Here is a 20,094-nt window from a genome sequence, read left to right as displayed (position 1 = left end):
CAAGTGGCTATCACTGATGGATCCAAGGAAACAACAGTGACAGCGCTGTATGGTGATGTAGCAGGAGGCGTCTATTTGGGATGCAGTTAATTTGCCAGTTGTCGGGATCCCGGCGGTCAGGATACTGATGTCGGAATCCTGACAGTCAACAGTGCTTACAGCTGGAATTCCGACGCATAGGGTCTATTCCTACTCGTGGGTGTCCACGACACCCATAGAGTGGGAACAGAACCTGTGGCGGGAAGCAGTTAGCTTCCCGACGGACGGGATCCCCGACGCCACAACCCTAGAGTTATGTGATTATCTCTGATTTCTGCATTTTATGACCCGGGGTCATTTATACCTTTTTGACCTGAAAATGTTTTACAGTTTTTCTATAGGTGGGTTAAACAAATAATTATTGCTACCACATCAATGTACTTATCATCACATTGTTTTTTGTTTCCTTTTTTATTTTGGATTGATTTGTGTTTAAAAAAGAAAAATAGGAAAAAATACACCTGCAACTGACCCCTCCCCTCCCCCCACACACACACCCCATGCACACAAACACACTACTGTTCTCAGAATTACTACATGTTCACAATACCGACATCCGCAATGTCACTGTGAAATGTCGACTTTTTCAGGTTGTGAATGGTTAGGATTCAGTGACACCAAGAGGGTTAGGGTTTGTTGGTAACCTTCCACAAAAAAAGAAGAATCCATGTCTTACACGTTAGATGCTAGGATTCAGATCAGAGGTTATAGAAAGCCACTTAAGAATAGTTCACTGTTTTGTTCTTATCCGTTCTTGGTGATTTTAGCTGTGTGTTTTGGTTCATTATCTTATTGGAGGACCCATGACCTGTGACTGAGGCAGAGCTTTCTGACACTGGGCAGTATGTTTTGCTTTGAATGCCTTGATAATCTTGAGTTTTCATTGTGCCATGCACAGATTGAAAGCACCCCGTGCCAGACCCAGCAGAGGCCCAAAACATAACCAGGCTTTCTCTATGTCTCACAGTAGGTATGGTGAAAGCTAATGTGACTTGTCAAAAAGCTCCAGTTTTGAGTCATCTGTCCAAAGGACATTCTCCTAGAGGCATTGTGTCAAAATGCATTTTGGAAAATCCCAATCTGTTTTTTTTTTTTTTTTTTTATGCTGTTGTTTTTTCCCCCAAATGTGTAGCCCCCTGGGTCTTCTTCAATGGAGCCCACTGTCACTCAAAAAGCGTTATGTGGTGCGATGAGACACTGACGTGCCTTGACCTTGGAGTTCAGCTTGTATCTCTGGAAGATTCCTTCTTCTTTTTTTTTCTTCAAATAATTGCTCCTTTGTAATGTAGAAAAAGTCAGTATCCACTCCAGTATGTGTAGCAAATGGAATGAAACAATAAATAGCATTCAGACCAGGCTAAGTTGAATTGGCTTCTAGTAAAAATAGATGTTACTTCTCTGTTTCACCAGGTCGGCGTACATCGTCGATTTTCAAAATCATTTTGACCACTTATGTAGGTGGTATACGCTTAAAATACCGGCTGTCGGGATCCTGGCAGTTGGAATACCGACCCTGGAATCCTGAAACAGGTGAACATCCCAACGCTGGAATCCAGACAGTTGGAATCCTGAAGGTAAGTATCACCGGGAGGGTTAGGGTTAGACTGCGGGGGATGTTTATGGTTAGGCTGCGGGGGAGGGAGGTTTAGGGTTAGGCACCACCTGGGCAGGGGGGGTAGATTTAGGCACTAAGGGGGTAGGTAAGGCTTAGGCGCTAAGGGGGGAGGTTAGGGTTAGGCTGTGGTAGGGGTGGGTTAGGTGGGTACGGGGTGAAGTTAGAATACTTACCTCACCTCTGTCGGGATTGATACCATTGGGATGCTGGCATTTTTTTTAAATAAAATCTTTATCTTTATTTTCAAAATGACATAACATAAACAATGCTTAGGATACAATGGTATACAAAAACATGCAAGAACCAAAGATGATATAGCACTTGTTCGGTAGTCAGAACTAACTGAAAAAATCAGGAGTGCTATATCAAAAAGTAACAATCAACAATCAAATAATTATTTGCAAAATAATTTAGTTCTAAAAGAGAAAGGAAATGAAGGAGCATAGAAAAAAGAAGGAAAGGGGAGAAGGGAAAGAATAGAACCACCTGACAGGGAGTCTCACGCATAGATACTGAATTCCACCAAAGTGACTAAAATAAAAGGGGGTGTCAAGGCTAATATCGCTGGAATCAACAGATTCCATATCTGGGTCAAATCAGATCTGTAGGTATCCAGGCCCGCACACACTGCACCCATTATAAATACGCCAGTGTATCAAGGCCTTATATGAGGATGATGTTTTGATTTCTAACCATCTGAGCAAAATAGCATGATAGAGCCCATGTCCCTCAGGAGTTGAGTAGTAAAAGTGCATACGTTGGCACCAATCCCATATAGTAGGTGGAGAGGGAGATCGCCAGCACACTGGAAGTACTGCTCTGGCCGCATTATTTGCTGGCGTCGGTATTGTGACTGCCGGCATCCTGTCTGGTGGTCACGCCTACCGATCCTGTGTAGCTAATGGAAATCTTTTTTCTTTTCTTTTTTTTAAGAGCATTTTTATCACATGCTGCTGATTCATCTCATTAGTGCTCCTTTTGCAAGCAGTCAATGCAAACTGCAGGCTTCTGTTCTTTAACTTGCTTTGCCCGTTCTTTAGTCATGTGTTGAATTTGGCTCCTACTACTGTTCTCAGCAAGTTACATTGGAATAGTTTATAAAGCATCAGCAAAAGCTCACATAGCATACTGCTCCAAGGATGGACACTTGCCAGAATGCTAAGGCACAAGGTATTTCTTCAATTCCACCGCTACAGATAATGCGACTATCATGTATCAAGATCTGAACGACACACTGTGGATTGTGAAGTGAATGTTTAGCTCATAAGATGATCATCTTGATTCCCTCTCTGATGAAAATGGTTGGTTCTTGGTTGTTCCAAATTTATCTTTCTCTTTTCTAGCTTAGCCAAGCTTCTCAAATGTTAGCAAGTACATTACAGCCTCCTGTAGCAATAGCAATTAACTCTTTCAAGCCCTCTAACCCAACAGACAACAAGTAGCTCAGTTTGTAGCAATAAATGATCTGCTTCATCATCAAACCCTTTCTGACATATGGAAAGATTAGCAACAGTGTCTTTAATCTGTTTAATCATCTCAAGGAACTTTCCTTTCTCATATTTCTGAAGTGCTTCATAGTTATCCACCAATGTTAGTCATACTTATGCTTAGTCTTGGGCTTAGGTGGCTCAAATGGACAGATGAGAGTTGCGGTTTTAACATCTTTTACGTCCTTTGTTATCTGTGGGTGACTGAAGTACCCATTTATAATACTGATGAATCAACTTGGTATCCTCACGTTTCCCTCCCAATTTTTACCAAATCAAAATTCATATATATATATATATATATATATATATGACAAGAATTACTCTCCTACTGCGCTATTTCAAATAAAACACTAAAATTAATTAATTATATGGCTGCCTGTATCCTCTAAGTTCCCTGTTAGGAGGAACTAAATGTGTGAAAATATGAAACGAAATAGAGGAGATGGCGCCAAGGGAGTTATATCAATGCCCTACCTAAAAACGGACCCTTACAGTACTCTCCGGATAAATTACGTCAGATAACAAATACTAACATAAAAATTTATTAAAACAACATATAAACCCGACACAAATGTTCATAAGTATACAGAGTTGATACATTTACATTTGTCGCACAATTTGAACAATCAGTTTGTAGTGATGAGGAAAAAGCGTAGATATATCACTATCAGTTGTATGAGTTATACACTCACTTATATAATTTTTATAGTTAATAGATCTTCCCCTTACTAAGTGAAAGGAGTATTTGTTTCTCCATGGGGTGGGAACTCTTTGTACCATACTGGTACTTTAATAGATGGTCTAATTGATATCAACCCAATTAATTTACCAGGTCTACCACGTGTTCTAAATTGGTTAGACATTATACCCATTTGAATTGCCTTCACTCCTGAGTCTCTGAGTGTCAGGTTCAAGCTGCTGACCGACGAGGTATGTGCTATATTATAGAGATTTCTTTAATGATTGGCACTAATGAACTACACCCCCTGTGGGTAGCACTTTGAGTAATTTCTTTGAATTATTCGATCATAGATCAGTGATACCGTCCATAAAGGATGGGTTTCCCTAATAAACATATCATGTGGGTTCACTATACTGATGGTTAATACAATTAGTCCTGGGTTTTCCAAATATGAATAAATGGCTGGTTATAATCAGATCATTTAGTAGAGGATCGTTGTATAGTGGTAACATTGGTGTTTGTTATAGCCAATTCTGTGGCTTTGTTCTGTATCATATATAGAAACCACACGGGTTAGTCATGAGATCTGTTCATTAGTGATCAGACATTAATGATACCAGAATTTTTATAATTATGGGTGTCAAAATAAGATAGGGGTCTATTTATGAACTCGTAGGTGTTCTTATAATTAATACCCAATTAATCAATTTATTAGGTTCCTTATGCTTGTGAACCAGTTAGATTATATACACATATGAATCTTCCCCATATTCGAATATCTGAATGTCAGACTCAAGCTGATGATATATGAGGTATGTGCCGTTCCATTGGATTAATCCCAATCTCTGCCTAATTGAACAAAAAGTGTCCTTTAATTAATAAAGATTATTAAACGTTTTTTAATTAGGTATGGTCCTCGCTGTATCAATCAAGTCCCATTGAAATATTGAAACGTTGTTCATACATCTTTGAATGACCTTTTATGTGCTGACAATATGTTCTGAAATGAAGAGGTATGTTTTTCACAACCTGTGCTTTTTGGTTCTCTTTTTTCCTCTTTTTTCATGTTATTTATTCTGTTTTCCTCCTCATGTTGCTATGTCATGTTCTTTTGATACCAATATGTCATGTTATATGTGAGTGTAAGATGCTTATTGCTATGTATTTGTTTTGACTTATTATTCTACAATTGTAGATTTTACCCCTGATGAAGTCTTGGAACAAGACGAAACGCGTTGGGTTATTTATCTATCTATTATCTGATGTTACCTCCGAATCTACAATAAGGAGAAGGAGGAAATCGTAGTGATATATCTACGCTTTTTCCTCATCACTACAAACTGATTGTTCAAATTGTGCGACAAATGTAAATGTATCAACTCTGTATACTTATGAACATTTGTGTCGGGTTTATATGTTGTTTTAATAAATTTTTATGTTAGTATTTGTTATCTGACGTAATTTATCCGGAGAGTACTGTAAGGGTCCGTTTTTAGGTAGGGCGTTGATATAACTCCCTTGGCGCCATCTCCTCTATTTCGTTTCATATATATATATATATATATATATATATATATATATATATATATATATAAAAAATATATATATATATATATATATTATTCTATCGAGCTGGCACTCCCCTTAAATGGATAACATTGCTCCGGTGCCCTCTGACAGCATACACACATCCTCATGAAAAAACAGCGGCACTCTGGAGTCTTTTTTAAAGATGATAAGGTGCAAAATTTAATCCATTCCAAACATCAGGTGACCAACGTTTCACCTTGACGAAGGGGCGTCACGGCCCCGAAACGTTGGTCACCTGATGTTTGGAATGGATTAAATTTTGCACCTTATCATCTTTAAAAAAGACTCCAGAGTGCCGCTGTTTTTTCATGAGGATGTATATATATATATATATATATAATTTCATGAGGATGTATATATATATATATATATATATATATATATATATATATATACAGGTTGAGTATCCCATATCCAAATATTCCGAAATACGGAATATTCCGAAATACGGACTTTTTTGAGTGAGATAGTGAATCCTTTGTTTTTTGATGGCTCAATGTACACAAACTTTGTTTAATACACAAAGTTATTAAAAATATTGTATTAAATGATCTTCAGGCTGTATGTATAAGGTGTATATGAAACATAAATGAATTGTGTGAATGTAGACATACTTTGTTTAATGCACAAAGTTATAAAATATATTGGCTAAAATTACCTTCAGGCTGTGTGTATAAGATGTATATGAAACATAAATGCATTCTGTGCTTAGATTTAGGTCCCATCACCATGATATCTCTTTATGGTATGCAATTATTCCGAAATACGGAAAAATCCGATATCCAAAATACCTCTGGTCCCAAGCATTTTGGATAAGGGATACTCAACCTGTATATATATATATATATATATATATATATATATATACCAAAGCGGATGGGCACTCACCCTTCCCCGTAAATGAAGCCCCGGTGCCTTCTGGAAACTGTAGTATATACAACAAATCCTAGCATGCAGCGGCACTCAGGGACAGACTCATGGAACTTCAAATCAAACGGTGTTTATTCCATTTTGGTGCAAAGAAAGACCATCCAACGTTTCGGGGCGCTAACACCCCTTTGTCAAGGTGAACAAACAAGAAGTGTTTGTTCACCTTGACAAAGGGGTGTTAGTGCCCCGAAACGTTGGATGGTCTTTCTTTGCACTAAAATGGAATAAACACCGTTTGATTTGAAGTTCCATGAGTCTGTCCCTGAGTGCCGCTGCATGCTAGGATTTGTTGTATATATATATATATATATATATATATATAAAGCGTCAAAGCAGCCGGCACTCCCCTTGCTGGTATAACATCTGCTCCGGTGCCCTCCATGAGTTGAAACATCCAGGAATAATGAAGACAATCTGGCGGCACTCAGGAGACTTTTCAACCAGTGATAAATTTAATGGAGTAACATCCAACAATTGTTTCGGGCCTCCGCCCGTCGTCAGGGATCTGATATATATATATATATATAGGAAATCACGACAGCACTCAAAGCCTATGAATATAAAGCAAAAAATGGTGGTGCAAGGCAGCAATAAATATAAAACACTCACTTCTCCAGCGATGCAGAAAAAGTAGACAAGCCAGCACTCACGTGTAGATGAAAGAAAAGCAGGATTTATTCCTTAACCAAACGGCATGGTGAAGTACAGCAGATACAGCAAACACAGCCCTAAGGGGCCCCCAGACCTGAACCCCTATAGTTAGTGTTAGTGACTTACCCAATGAGAGGCTACCTTGATGCGGTGGGGAAGCTCATAGCCCTGGCCAGGAATATGCTAAGTGCCTCTGGTTAGTACAGGTTGAGCTAGTGTGAGACAGTGCACCTGCTACTTTTTCCCTTTGTACATTGTATTAAGTCTCAAGCAGAGTAGCACCTCATTAACTAATTAAGGTGTGCAAATTAGGGCCCCCTTCCCTACTGTTGTGATCGACATGCATGGTATCAGAAATGTTATGGAAAAGTGATGGGTGACTGGGGGGTGGCTAGAAATGCAGGCAAAATTGGTCCATTGAGTGGACGTGTTATAGGAGTGCCATGGGCATGTCAGAAAGTGGCTGCATGCACAGACACACAACCTAACATAAGGCTGGCGCAAGTTTTGATGGTGTGACCAATGGTTGTGTCTAAGGACACACCAATCTGTATTACAGACGATGTATAGACGCTAAATGTGGATGACTCAGTCCTTGCACTTTCAGATGGGAAGGAGTTTGTAGCTGCATTTATATAAAGATGCTCCTGGGCGACTACCAATAGATGCATCCAGATAGATTTTTATTTCAACAAATTCTCCACGTCTGTAGTTTGTGGCTGTATGTGGCTGTGTGCAGGGTTTAAAGTGGTCCTGGAGAAGTGGTGGAACTCATTTCTCTCGCCACCTACCCCCACCCACATACACACTCCCAGTAGACAGAGCTAGGGCCAGTGCTAGGGTTTTCTGCACCACCCTGCAAACAATAAATTTGTGCCCTACCTCCCATACTTTATAAAGGGATAGTGGTCTCACAAGGAAAGGGCGTGGTCACACAATAGTACCCCTAATTTAAATGACACCACACAGTAGCCCAATCTTATTCACATTACACACATGTAGTTCCCCCGCTTCATATTACACCACATAGTAGTGCCCTTTATTCACATTATGCTACACAGCGGTAGCTCTTATAGACATTATGCCACACAGTAGTTCCCCTTACACACAATTCCCACAGTAGTAGTGCCCCTTACACATAATGCCCACAGTAGTAGTGCTGCTTATACACATAATGCCCAGAGTAGTGACCCTTATTCACATCTCTGCCTTTGTCACCCCAGCAGCTCACTGAACCTCCCAGGGTGAGGTGGCTGCAACCAAACAGTGACACTAACCCCATCTGCATCATCTATTGACGTGCGTGGTGGGGCAGGCTTTTCTGTTGGAAAAACTGTGCAGGGCCATGGAGGACACGGAACTAGATCCATCTACCATTACAAGTGATGGAACTCAGTTCCGCCGCCATCCCGTCCCCCTCCTCTTTAACCCCTGGCTGTATGAGACTGCACACTACATAGATCTGCTTAGCTGTAATGGTTTATACTGACAACTACATCTAGTTTCACATATTTAGAATTATTGGGCTTTCTGTGCAGGAGCAAATAGTTATGTGTGTTAGGTGTCTGACTGTAGTATGTGAGGTTAAGAGTTTGAGTGCCAGGCAGGGCATGCTGAGAACTGTGTGTTTTAAATACAGGGGTATGTAACTGAATGACAAGCTGCACATAAATCACACTATTATAGCATACAGGTTAAGTGTAATAAATGAATAAAATTACCATTTAACCGATAATAACCAATTCCCGGGAAGTTTGAAATAAATATCTCCTAAAAAAAAACAAACAAAAAAAAAAACGTAACCTACCTTAATTGAATGTACATACACCTGCTAAAGGTTTGGAGAAAAGTATGACCTAACACAAGATATGTGATATTATAAAACCTAGTTCTAGCGGATTGGATATTACTATGTGAAATATTTTATATGTTTCTATAATGACCTAGAATCTCTGTAATGTGAATATATTTTTTCTTCAATGAAAATACTTTACTTAAAAAAATAACAACTTAGTTCTAGGCACCAACTGACTGTAAAACTATATTGACAGTGGGGTAAAGATCATGGGTATGAAATCACTCATCTATGCCCTTATAAATATCGTATACAGGGGGAGAACAAACCTTCAGGAGAGTTTAAGTGGAGAAGTTGTCATCTAATAGACTATGCTAGATAAATAATAGTTATAAGCTGATTGGTTGCTATAAGCAACTTCACCACTTTATAGTTCCATACACACTGGGCGACTTCACCTAATTAGCAATCAGTACTATATCGCTGATTGCTAATTAGGGGAGATCGCCAGCGCATACACACTGAATGATATTGATGAACGATATTGTTCAGTGATGTCATCCCCCGCACTCCCAGAACCTGCAGCTCAGCGATATAGTTAAAGTTGAGCTGCATGTTTGGTAGATAACGCCTGAATGAGAATGACCTACGGGTGCGCACACCATTCATTGTTCAGGCATACGCACTAGACGATATGAACAACAGATCTTTTAAAAAAAGATTATCATTCATATTGTCCAGTGTGTCGCCCAGTGTGTTCAGGTCTTTACTCTCTCAAAGGTTTGATGCATCTCTCCTACATTATTATACAGAATATATTAAAAATATATAAGAATAAACTTTAGCGGACAACATAACAGTGGATAGAAATTTACCACACAAAATGTTACCTGATGTTATACGTCATCATACTTACGACACCAGGAGTCGGCATACATTGGATGCACATAGCAAAAGCCATCCAGAGTGCCAGGCCCCACTGCAGCCACATGGGGGGCTACGGAATTAGTTATGCTTCTGACATTACAGAGGGCCTATCTTACAGTACAACTTACCAGCTCAAGCTCTCATACTGTAGATACGTCTCTTAAGGGGGTACTGACGGGGAAAATGTGTGCTGAGCGATCTTAACACAGACCGCTCAGCACACATCTCTCCCCCCGCTCAGCACAGCGCGATGTGCTGAGCGAGGGGACAGACTGACAGGGGGCTGCTCACTTCACACAGCGGAGAAGTGAGCGACCCGCTAGATTGAGCGGGGCCGCGCATCGCTATCGCTGGGGGGCATACACACGGCAGATCCGTGCTTAAAATCTAAGCAATCTAGTCAGATTGCTTAGATTTTAAACACGGATCTCTCCGTGTGTACCCCCCTTTAGAGGTTATAAGAAAAAGGAAGATTGCAGTCATTCATAGGTAAACGCAGAGGGAGTTTCCAATTGCCTGGAAACCCCCCACAGAGTAGGGAACTTAGATTGTGGAGTCGTGCCCACACCCGGAAAAAAATAAAACATTCAGCTAGGTGTGCTCTCCCTACTGTCACACCTGATGCTTTCTGTCATCACAGGGGCCCTATATGAGTCTGAAATATTTGATACACTGCATTGTATAAAGGGCTAAGTCTGCCCCCATCATGTGTTGGCCACACATGCTCTTTGGAAACCCCCCCCCCTCTAGAAATCCTGTGTTTGCCCCTAGTCATTCTTAGCGAACTGTAAAAAGGTTTATGTACATTTGGGAAACAACGTAAAAACCATGCAACAGTAAATAATCTCCAAACTCACCTAACAGCATTGTTGGGAAGACAAACTTAGGAAAAGATTAAATTAAGTTCAATGGGTATATGGGAACATATAGTGACTTATTATTTAGCTATATGTAAATAGTACATTTGCTGCCTGACAGTTCTAAAGAGATTCCACCATATATGTGACATGGAAAAGCCCATTGCATACATAATTTCATTTAAAAAAAATCAAATATAACAGAACATGGAATACGTGGATAGTAAGCCCACCTTCAACTATTTTATATTGTAGAGATATTGCACGCCATTATTAGTAGGAAAGTTGTAATAACCTATTTGTACACAATATAATAATAAGGTAATCATGTCCAGGTACTCCAATGTATAGGTTGACAGTGTCTAGGTTGACACTCAATAGGTCGACCCCATATGGTCAACATGCATTAGGTCGACAGGTGCAAAATTTCAACATGGTTAAAAGGTCAACAGGACAATTGTCGACACACAAATGGTCGAGATGAGTTTTCTTGGGGGTGGTTTATAATGTTTTTCCAACTTTTGTTTGATTTACTATCCATGTGGACTACGATTGGGAATAGTAGCACAGCAAGCCACCTTGCCCGAACCTTGGCTGGTGAAGTGCCATTACTTGAGCTTATATATGGTTAAACATACACAATTACACACAAAAACAGAAAAAAACAAACTTGTGTCAACCACTATCATGTCGACCTTTTGACCCTTTCAAACTTTTATATCTGTTGACTTTACCCATTGTCTACCTTTTACCTGTTAACTTTTTGACCCTATCGACTGAATGCATGTCAACTATATGAGGTCGACCTAATGATTTTCTGTATAGACAGTGTACGTCTTCTATACCACACCTATCATGTCCTATACACCCAAAAGAGAACAGTGTCTGGGCAGTTTTCTTAATAATAGGGCCATTCCATGAAAATGTTGCATACGTGCTACTGCGAATAAATTCTGCAGCTGTGTATCTTATGCGTTTACATAGGTTGACAAGTTAAATGATAGATCTTTCCCATAGGTTTTCAGAAAAAAAAACTCTGACTCTTAAATTTGGAGTTGTAGAGGCATTATAAAGTAGACGTTTCCTTTATAAAACGGTGGTGAACTTGCCTTTTTTTCCACAAAATTTTGTGATATTGTGTTAAACAGTTTTCTCTGACGTCCTAAGTGGATGCTGGGGACTCCGTCAGGACCATGGGGATTAGCGGCTCCGCAGGAGACAGGGCACAAAAATAAAAGCTCTAGGACTAGGTGGTGTGCACTGGCTCCTCCCCCCACGACCCTCCCCCAAGCCTCAGTTAGGTTTTTGTGCCCGGCCGAGAAGGGTGCAATCTAGGTAGCTCTCCTGAGCTGCTTAGAATAAAAGTATAGACTTAGGTTTTTTTATTTTCAGTGAGTCCTGCTGGCAACAGGCTCACTGCATCGAGGGACTAAGGGGAGAAGAAGCGAACTCACCTGCGTGCAGAGTGGATTGGGCTTCTTGGCTACTGGACATTAGCTCCAGAGGGACGATCACAGGCCCAGCCATGGATGGGTCCCGGAGCCGCGCCGCCGGCCCCCTTACAGAGCCAGAAGAGTGAAGAGGTCCAGAAATCGGCGGCAGAAGGCATCTTGTCTTCAAGAAAGGTAGCGCACAGCACTGCAGCTGTGCGCCATTGCTCTCAGCACACTTCACACTCCGGTCACTGAGGGTGCAGGGCGCTGGGGGGGGGCGCCCTGAGATGCAATGAAAACACTATTTATGGTAAAAAATACATCACATATAGCTCCTGGGCTATATGGATGTATTTAACCCCTGCCATTTTACCTCATAAAAAGCGGGAGAAAGGCCGCCGTGAAGGGGGCGGAGCCTATCTCCTCAGCACACAAGCGCCATTTTCCATCACAGCTCCGCTGGAAGGACGTCTCCCTGACTCTCCCCTGCAGTCCTGCACTACAGAAACAGGGTAAAAAAGAGAGGGGGGGGGGCACTAATTTGGCATATAAAAACATATATAGCAGCTATAAGGGAGAAACACTTATTTATAAGGTTGTCCCTATACATATATAGCGCTCTGGTGTGTGCTGGCAAACTCTCCCTCTGTCTCCCCAAAGGGCTAGTGGGGTCCTGTCCTCTATCAGAGCATTCCCTGTGTGTGTGCTGTGTCGGTACGCGTGTGTCGACATGTATGAGGAGGAAAATGGTGTGGAGGCGGAGCAATTGCCTGTATTAGTGATGTCACCCCCTAGGGAGTCGACACCTGACTGGATGGTCTTATTTAAGGAATTACGTGATAGTGTCAGCACTTTACAAAAACTGTTGACGACATGAGACAGCCGGCAAGTCAGTTAGTGCCTGTCCAGGCGTCTCAAACACCGTCAGGGGCTCTAAAGCGCCCATTACCTCAGTCGGTCGACACAGACACAGACACGGACACTGACTCCAGTGTCGACGGTGAAGAAACAAACGTATTTTCCAGTAGGGCCACACGTTACATGATCACGGCAATGAAGGAGGCTTTGCATCTTTCTGATACTACAAGTACCACAAAAAAGGGTATTATGTGGGGTGTGAAAAAACTACCCGTAGTTTTTCCTGAATCAGAAGATTTAAATGAAGTGTGTGATGATGCGTGGGTCTCCCCCGATAAAAAATTGCTGATATCTAAGAAATTATTGGCATTATACCCTTTCCCGCCAGAAGTTAGGGCGCGTTGGGAAACACCCCCTAGGGTGGATAAGGCACTCACACGCTTATCAGGAGTTATTTGGGGTCGGTCTTTCGGTATGTAACGAAGAGCTCTAAATTTCCTATTATTACATAGTATATAGTTCTTCTTACTAACAGCCAGCAGAGTGCGTGGGAAAAATCCATTTTGTATTTCTTGTCTAGAGTAACCCCCTCCCGCAGCACCTGGGGATTGTTACCAGCTTGATTAGAGCAGTTTTCCACTATTTATTGCAGTTCAGAGAGGCATAGATGGAGCCAGCATTAGGAGGGCATGCTGGGTCCTGTGGTGCCATTTGGAGGATACAGGGGTGCCTCCAGGTAAACTAGCTCTCAATCTGGATATGTTCTGTATGTGCCATTATCATGTGGCTATACATTAAGCAATTGTATGACCCATAGTGGATGTTATTATTATTATGCTGTGTATGGGTTTGGGGAGTGGTACCCCCCTGGTCTGGTGGGGCTGGGCCACCTTGGGGTAGCATGCCATATTATTTATTTAGCACTTATGTAACACTCCTATTTTTTTCACTAATATTACTCTTTTGAGTATTTTATTAACACCCTTATTTTTGTAGCACTTTCTAACCCATAGCTTCTGCTTCTTTCTTAACACATATTAACACTTTAGTATTTCAATGGTGTGCTGCCCTGGGGTGGTCGGGCCTGAGCCGACTTTGTGGGGTCCAAGCCCTGGACCTATGCTTAGTTAGGGACCTCCAGCAATAGAGCAGCCGTGAAGTGGCCTGGAGGCTTATCATATCTTTTGCAAAACATATGTAACGAAGAGCTCTAAATTTCCTATTATTACATAGTATATAGTTCTTCTTACTAACAGCCAGCAGAGTGCGTGGGAAAAATCCATTTTGTATTTCTTGTCTAGAGTAACCCCCTCCCGCAGCACCTGGGGATTGTTACCAGCTTGATTAGAGCAGTTTTCCACTATTTATTGCAGTTCAGAGAGGCATAGATGGAGCCAGCATTAGGAGGGCATGCTGGGTCCTGTGGTGCCATTTGGAGGATACAGGGGTGCCTCCAGGTAAACTAGCTCTCAATCTGGATATGTTCTGTATGTGCCATTATCATGTGGCTATACATTAAGCAATTGTATGACCCATAGTGGATGTTATTATTATTATGCTGTGTATGGGTTTGGGGAGTGGTACCCCCCTGGTCTGGTGGGGCTGGGCCACCTTGGGGTAGCATGCCATATTATTTATTTAGCACTTATGTAACACTCCTATTTTTTTCACTAATATTACTCTTTTGAGTATTTTATTAACACCCTTATTTTTGTAGCACTTTCTAACCCATAGCTTCTGCTTCTTTCTTAACACATATTAACACTTTAGTATTTCAATGGTGTGCTGCCCTGGGGTGGTCGGGCCTGAGCCGACTTTGTGGGGTCCAAGCCCTGGACCTATGCTTAGTTAGGGACCTCCAGCAATAGAGCAGCCGTGAAGTGGCCTGGAGGCTTATCATATCTTTTGCAAAACATATGTAACGAAGAGCTCTAAATTTCCTATTATTACATAGTATATAGTTCTTCTTACTAACAGCCAGCAGAGTGCGTGGGAAAAATCCATTTTGTATTTCTTGTCTAGAGTAACCCCCTCCCGCAGCACCTGGGGATTGTTACCAGCTTGATTAGAGCAGTTTTCCACTATTTATTGCAGTTCAGAGAGGCATAGATGGAGCCAGCATTAGGAGGGCATGCTGGGTCCTGTGGTGCCATTTGGAGGATACAGGGGTGCCTCCAGGTAAACTAGCTCTCAATCTGGATATGTTCTGTATGTGCCATTATCATGTGGCTATACATTAAGCAATTGTATGACCCATAGTGGATGTTATTATTATTATGCTGTGTATGGGTTTGGGGAGTGGTACCCCCCTGGTCTGGTGGGGCTGGGCCACCTTGGGGTAGCATGCCATATTATTTATTTAGCACTTATGTAACACTCCTATTTTTTTCACTAATATTACTCTTTTGAGTATTTTATTAACACCCTTATTTTTGTAGCACTTTCTAACCCATAGCTTCTGCTTCTTTCTTAACACATATTAACACTTTAGTATTTCAATGGTGTGCTGCCCAGGGGTGGTCGGGCCTGAGCCGACTTTGTGGGGTCCAAGCCCTGGACCTATGCTTAGTTAGGGACCTCCAGCAATAGAGCAGCCGTGAAGTGGCCTGGAGGCTTATCATATCTTTTGCAAAACATATGTAACGAAGAGCTCTAAATTTCCTATTATTACATAGTATATAGTTCTTCTTACTAACAGCCAGCAGAGTGCGTGGGAAAAATCCATTTTGTATTTCTTGTCTAGAGTAACCCCCTCCCGCAGCACCTGGGGATTGTTACCAGCTTGATTAGAGCAGTTTTCCACTATTTATTGCAGTTCAGAGAGGCATAGATGGAGCCAGCATTAGGAGGGCATGCTGGGTCCTGTGGTGCCATTTGGAGGATACAGGGGTGCCTCCAGGTAAACTAGCTCTCAATCTGGATATGTTCTGTATGTGCCATTATCATGTGGCTATACATTAAGCAATTGTATGACCCATAGTGGATGTTATTATTATTATGCTGTGTATGGGTTTGGGGAGTGGTACCCCCCTGGTCTGGTGGGGCTGGGCCACCTTGGGGTAGCATGCCATATTATTTATTTAGCACTTATGTAACACTCCTATTTTTTTCACTAATATTACTCTTTTGAGTATTTTATTAACACCCTTATTTTTGTAGCACTTTCTAACCCATAGCTTCTGCTTCTTTCTTAACACATATTAACACTTTAGTATTTCAATGGTGTGCTGCCCTGGGGTGGTCGGGCCTGAGCCGACTTTGTGGGGTCCAAGCCCTGGACCTATGCTTAGTTAGGGACCTCCAGCAATAGAGCAGCCGTGAAGTGGCCTGGAGGCTTATCATATCTTTTGCAAAACATATGTAACGAAGAGCTCTAAATTTCCTATTATTACATAGTATATAGTTCTTCTTACTAACAGCCAGCAGAGTGCGTGGGAAAAATCCATTTTGTATTTCTGGACCTGGTGGCCACGGCAACAGCTGGAAAATCCACCTTTTTACCCCAACTCACCTCTCAGCAGAAAAAGACACCGTCTTTTCAGCCTCAGTCCTTTCGTCCCCATAAGGGCAAGCGGGCAAAAGGCCAGTCATATCTGCCCCGGGGTAGAGGAAAGGGAAAAAGACTGTAGCAGACAGCCTCTTCCCAGGAACAGAAGCCCTCCACCGCTTCTGCCAAGTCCTCAGCATGACGCTGGGGCCTTACAAGCGGACTCAGGTGCGGTGGGGGGTCGTCTCAAGAGTTTCAGCGCGCAGTGGGCTCACTCGCAAGTGGACCCCTGGATCCTACAGGTAGTATCCCAGGGGTACAGATTGGAATTCGAGACGTCTCCCCCTCGCAGGTTCCTGAAGTCTGCTTTACCAACGTCTCCCTCCGACAGGGAGGCAGTATTGGAAGCAATTCACAAGCTGTATTCCCAGCAGGTGATAATCAAAGTACCCCTCCTACAACAGGGAAAGGGGTATTATTCCACACTATTTGTGGTACCGAAGCCAGACGGCTCGGTGAGACCTATTCTAAATCTGAAATCTTTGAACACTTACATACAAAGGTTCAAATTCAAGATGGAGTCACTCAGAGCAGTGATAGCGAACCTGGAAGAAGGGGACTATATGGTGTCCCTGGACATCAAGGATGCTTACCTTCATGTCCCAATTTGCCCTTCTCACCAAGGGTACCTCAGGTTCGTAGTACAGAACTGTCATTATCAGTTTCAGACGCTGCCGTTTGGATTGTCCACGGCACCCCGGGTCTTTACCAAGGTAATGGCCGAAATGATGATTCTTCTTCGAAGAAAAGGCGTCTTAATTATCCCTTACTTGGACGATCTCCTGATAAGGGCAAAGTCCAGGGAACAGTTGAAGGTCGGAGTAGCACTATCTCGGGTACTGCTACAACAGCACGGGTGGATTCTAAATATTCCAAAATCGCAGCTGATCCCGACGACACGTCTGCTGTTCCTAGGGATGATTCTGGACACAGTCCAGAAAAAGGTGTTTCTCCCGGAGGAGAAAGCCAGGGAGTTATCCGAGCTAGTCAGGAACCTCCTAAAACCAGGAAAAGTGTCAGTGCATCATTGCACAAGGGTCCTGGGAAAAATGGTGGCTTCTTACGAAGCGATTCCATTCGGCAGATTTCACGCAAGAACTTTTCAGTGGGATCTGCTGGACAAATGGTCCGGATCGCATCTTCAGATGCATCAGCGGATAACCCTGTCTCCGAGGACAAGGGTGTCTCTTCTGTGGTGGCTGCAGAGTGCTCATCTACTAGAGGGCCGCAGATTCGGCATTCAGGATTGGATCCTGGTGACCACGGATGCCAGCCTGAGAGGCTGGGGAGCAGTCACACAGGGAAGAAATTTCCAGGGAACGTGGTCAAGTCGAGAGACTTCTCTCCACATAAATATACTGGAGCTAAGGGCAATTTACAATGCTCTATGCCTAGCAAGACCTCTGCTTCAAGGTCAGCCGGTGCTGATCCAGTCGGACAACATCACGGCAGTCGCCCACGTAAACAGACAGGGCGGCACAAGAAGCAGGAGGGCAATGGCAGAAGCTGCAAGGATTCTTCGCTGGGCGGAAAATCATGTGATAGCACTGTCAGCAGTGTTCATTCCGGGAGTGGACAACTGGGAAGCAGACTTCCTCAGCAGGCACGACCTCCACCCGGGAGAGTGGGGACTTCACACGGAAGTCTTCCACATGATTGTGAACCATTGGGAAAAACCAAAGGTGGACATGATGGCGTCCCGCCTCAACAAAAAACTGGACAGGTATTGCGCCAGGTCAAGGGACCCTCAGGCAATAGCTGTGGACGCTCTGGTAACACCGTGGGTGTACCAGTCAGTGTATGTGTTCCCTCCTCTTCCTCTCATACCCAAGGTACTGAGAATTATAAGACGGAGAGGAGTAAGAACTATACTCGTGGCTCCGGATTGGCCAAGGAGGACTTGGTACCCGGAACTTCAAGAGATGCTCACAGAGGACCCATGGCCTCTGCCGTTAAGAAGGGACTTGCTTCAGCAAGGACCCTGTCTGTTCCAAGACTTACCGCAGCTGCGTTTGACGGCATGGCGGTTGAACGCCGGATCCTAAGGGAAAAAGGCATTCCGGAAGAGGTCATACCTACCCTGGTCAAAGCCAGGAAGGAGGTGACCGCACAACATTATCACCGCATTTGGCGAAAATATGTTGCGTGGTGTGAGGCCAGGAAGGCCCCCACGGAGGAATTTCAACTCGGTCGATTCCTGCATTTCCTGCAAACAGGAGTGTTTATGGGCCTCAAATTGGGGTCCATTAAGGTTCAAATTTCGGCCCTGTCGATTTTCTTCCAGAAAGAATTGGCTTCAGTTCCTGAAGTCCAGACATTCGTCAAGGGAGTACTGCATATACAACCCCCTTTTGTGCCTCCAGTGGTACCGTGGGATCTCAACGTAGTTCTGGGATTCCTCAAATCACATTGGTTTGAACCGCTCAAATCTGTGGATTTGAAATATCTCACATGGAAAGTGACCAGGCTGTTGGCCCTGGCCTCGGCCAGGCGAGTGTCAGAATTGGCGGCTTTGTCTCACAAAAGCCCATATCTGATTTTCCATTCGGACAGGGCAGAACTGCGGACTCGTCCCCAGTTTCTCCCTAAGGTGGTGTCAGCGTTTCACCTGAACCAACCTATTGTGGTGCCTGCGGCTACTAGGGACTTGGAGGACTCCAAGTTGCTAGACGTTGTCAGGGCCCTGAAAATATATATTTCCAGGACGGCTGGAGTCAGGAAAACTGACTCGCTGTTTATCCTGTATGCACCCAGCAAGCTGGGTGCTCCTGCTTCTAAGCAGACGATTGCTCGTTGGATTTGTAGTACAATTCAGCTTGCACATTCTGTGGCAGGCCTGCCACAGCCAAAATCTGTAAATGCCCATTCCACAAGGAAGGTGGGCTCATCTTGGGCGGCTGCCCGAGGGGTCTCGGCTTTACAACTTTGCCGAGCTGCTACTTGGTCAGGGGCAAACACGTTTGCAAAATTCTACAAATTTGATACCCTGGCTGAGGAGGACCTGGAGTTCTCTCATTCGACGCTGCAGAGTCATCCGCACTCTCCCGCCCGTTTGGGAGCTTTGGTATAATCCCCATGGTCCTGACGGAGTCCCCAGCATCCACTTAGGACGTCAGAGAAAATAAGAATTTACTTACCGATAATTCTATTTCTCGTAGTCCGTAGTGGATGCTGGGCGCCCATCCCAAGTGCAGATTGTCTGCAATACTTGTACATAGTTATTGTTACAAAAATCGGGTTATTATTGTTGTGAGCCATCTTTTCAGAGGCTCCTCTGTTATCATGCTGTTAACTGGGTTCAGATCACAAGTTGTACGGTGTGATTGGTGTGGCTGGTATGAGTCTTACCCGGGATTCAAAATCTTTCCTTATTGTGTACGCTCGTCCGGGCACAGTATCCTAACTGAGGCTTGGGGGAGGGTCGTGGGGGGAGGAGCCAGTGCACACCACCTAGTCCTAGAGCTTTTATTTTTGTGCCCTGTCTCCTGCGGAGCCGCTAATCCCCATGGTCCTGACGGAGTCCCCAGCATCCACTACGGACTACGAGAAATAGAATTATCGGTAAGTAAATTCTTATTTTTTTTTTGTTTTCATTTTTCTACCATAAAAAGAAGCCTAGTTATTTTTCTACCTTCAAAAAATGGATATTACATCCATCTTTTTAAAATAATAACTTTCTC

General features: G+C 43.1%; 1 long non-coding RNA gene and 1 pseudogene across 1 annotated transcript; one reads left to right on the top strand and one right to left on the bottom strand.

Annotated features, from left to right (window-relative positions):
- Positions 1-1,429: 1,429 nt before the first annotated feature.
- Positions 1,430-3,402, bottom strand: LOC135051342 (T-complex protein 1 subunit epsilon-like; annotated as a pseudogene).
- A 433-nt stretch (positions 3,403-3,835) lies between these two features.
- LOC135051341 (uncharacterized) lies at positions 3,836-4,832 on the top strand. Its single transcript, XR_010242194.1, has 3 exons — positions 3,836-4,074; positions 4,542-4,638; positions 4,734-4,832. It is a non-coding gene; the product is annotated as an uncharacterized LOC135051341 (long non-coding RNA).
- The last annotated feature ends 15,262 nt before the right edge of the window (positions 4,833-20,094 follow it).

This window comes from Pseudophryne corroboree, chromosome 2, assembly GCF_028390025.1.
Source record: "Pseudophryne corroboree isolate aPseCor3 chromosome 2, aPseCor3.hap2, whole genome shotgun sequence".
In the NCBI taxonomy this organism is placed as follows: domain Eukaryota; kingdom Metazoa; phylum Chordata; class Amphibia; order Anura; family Myobatrachidae; genus Pseudophryne; species Pseudophryne corroboree.
The sequence above is the reverse complement of the archived record's forward strand: the minus strand, read 5'-3'. Positions and strand labels throughout refer to the sequence as shown.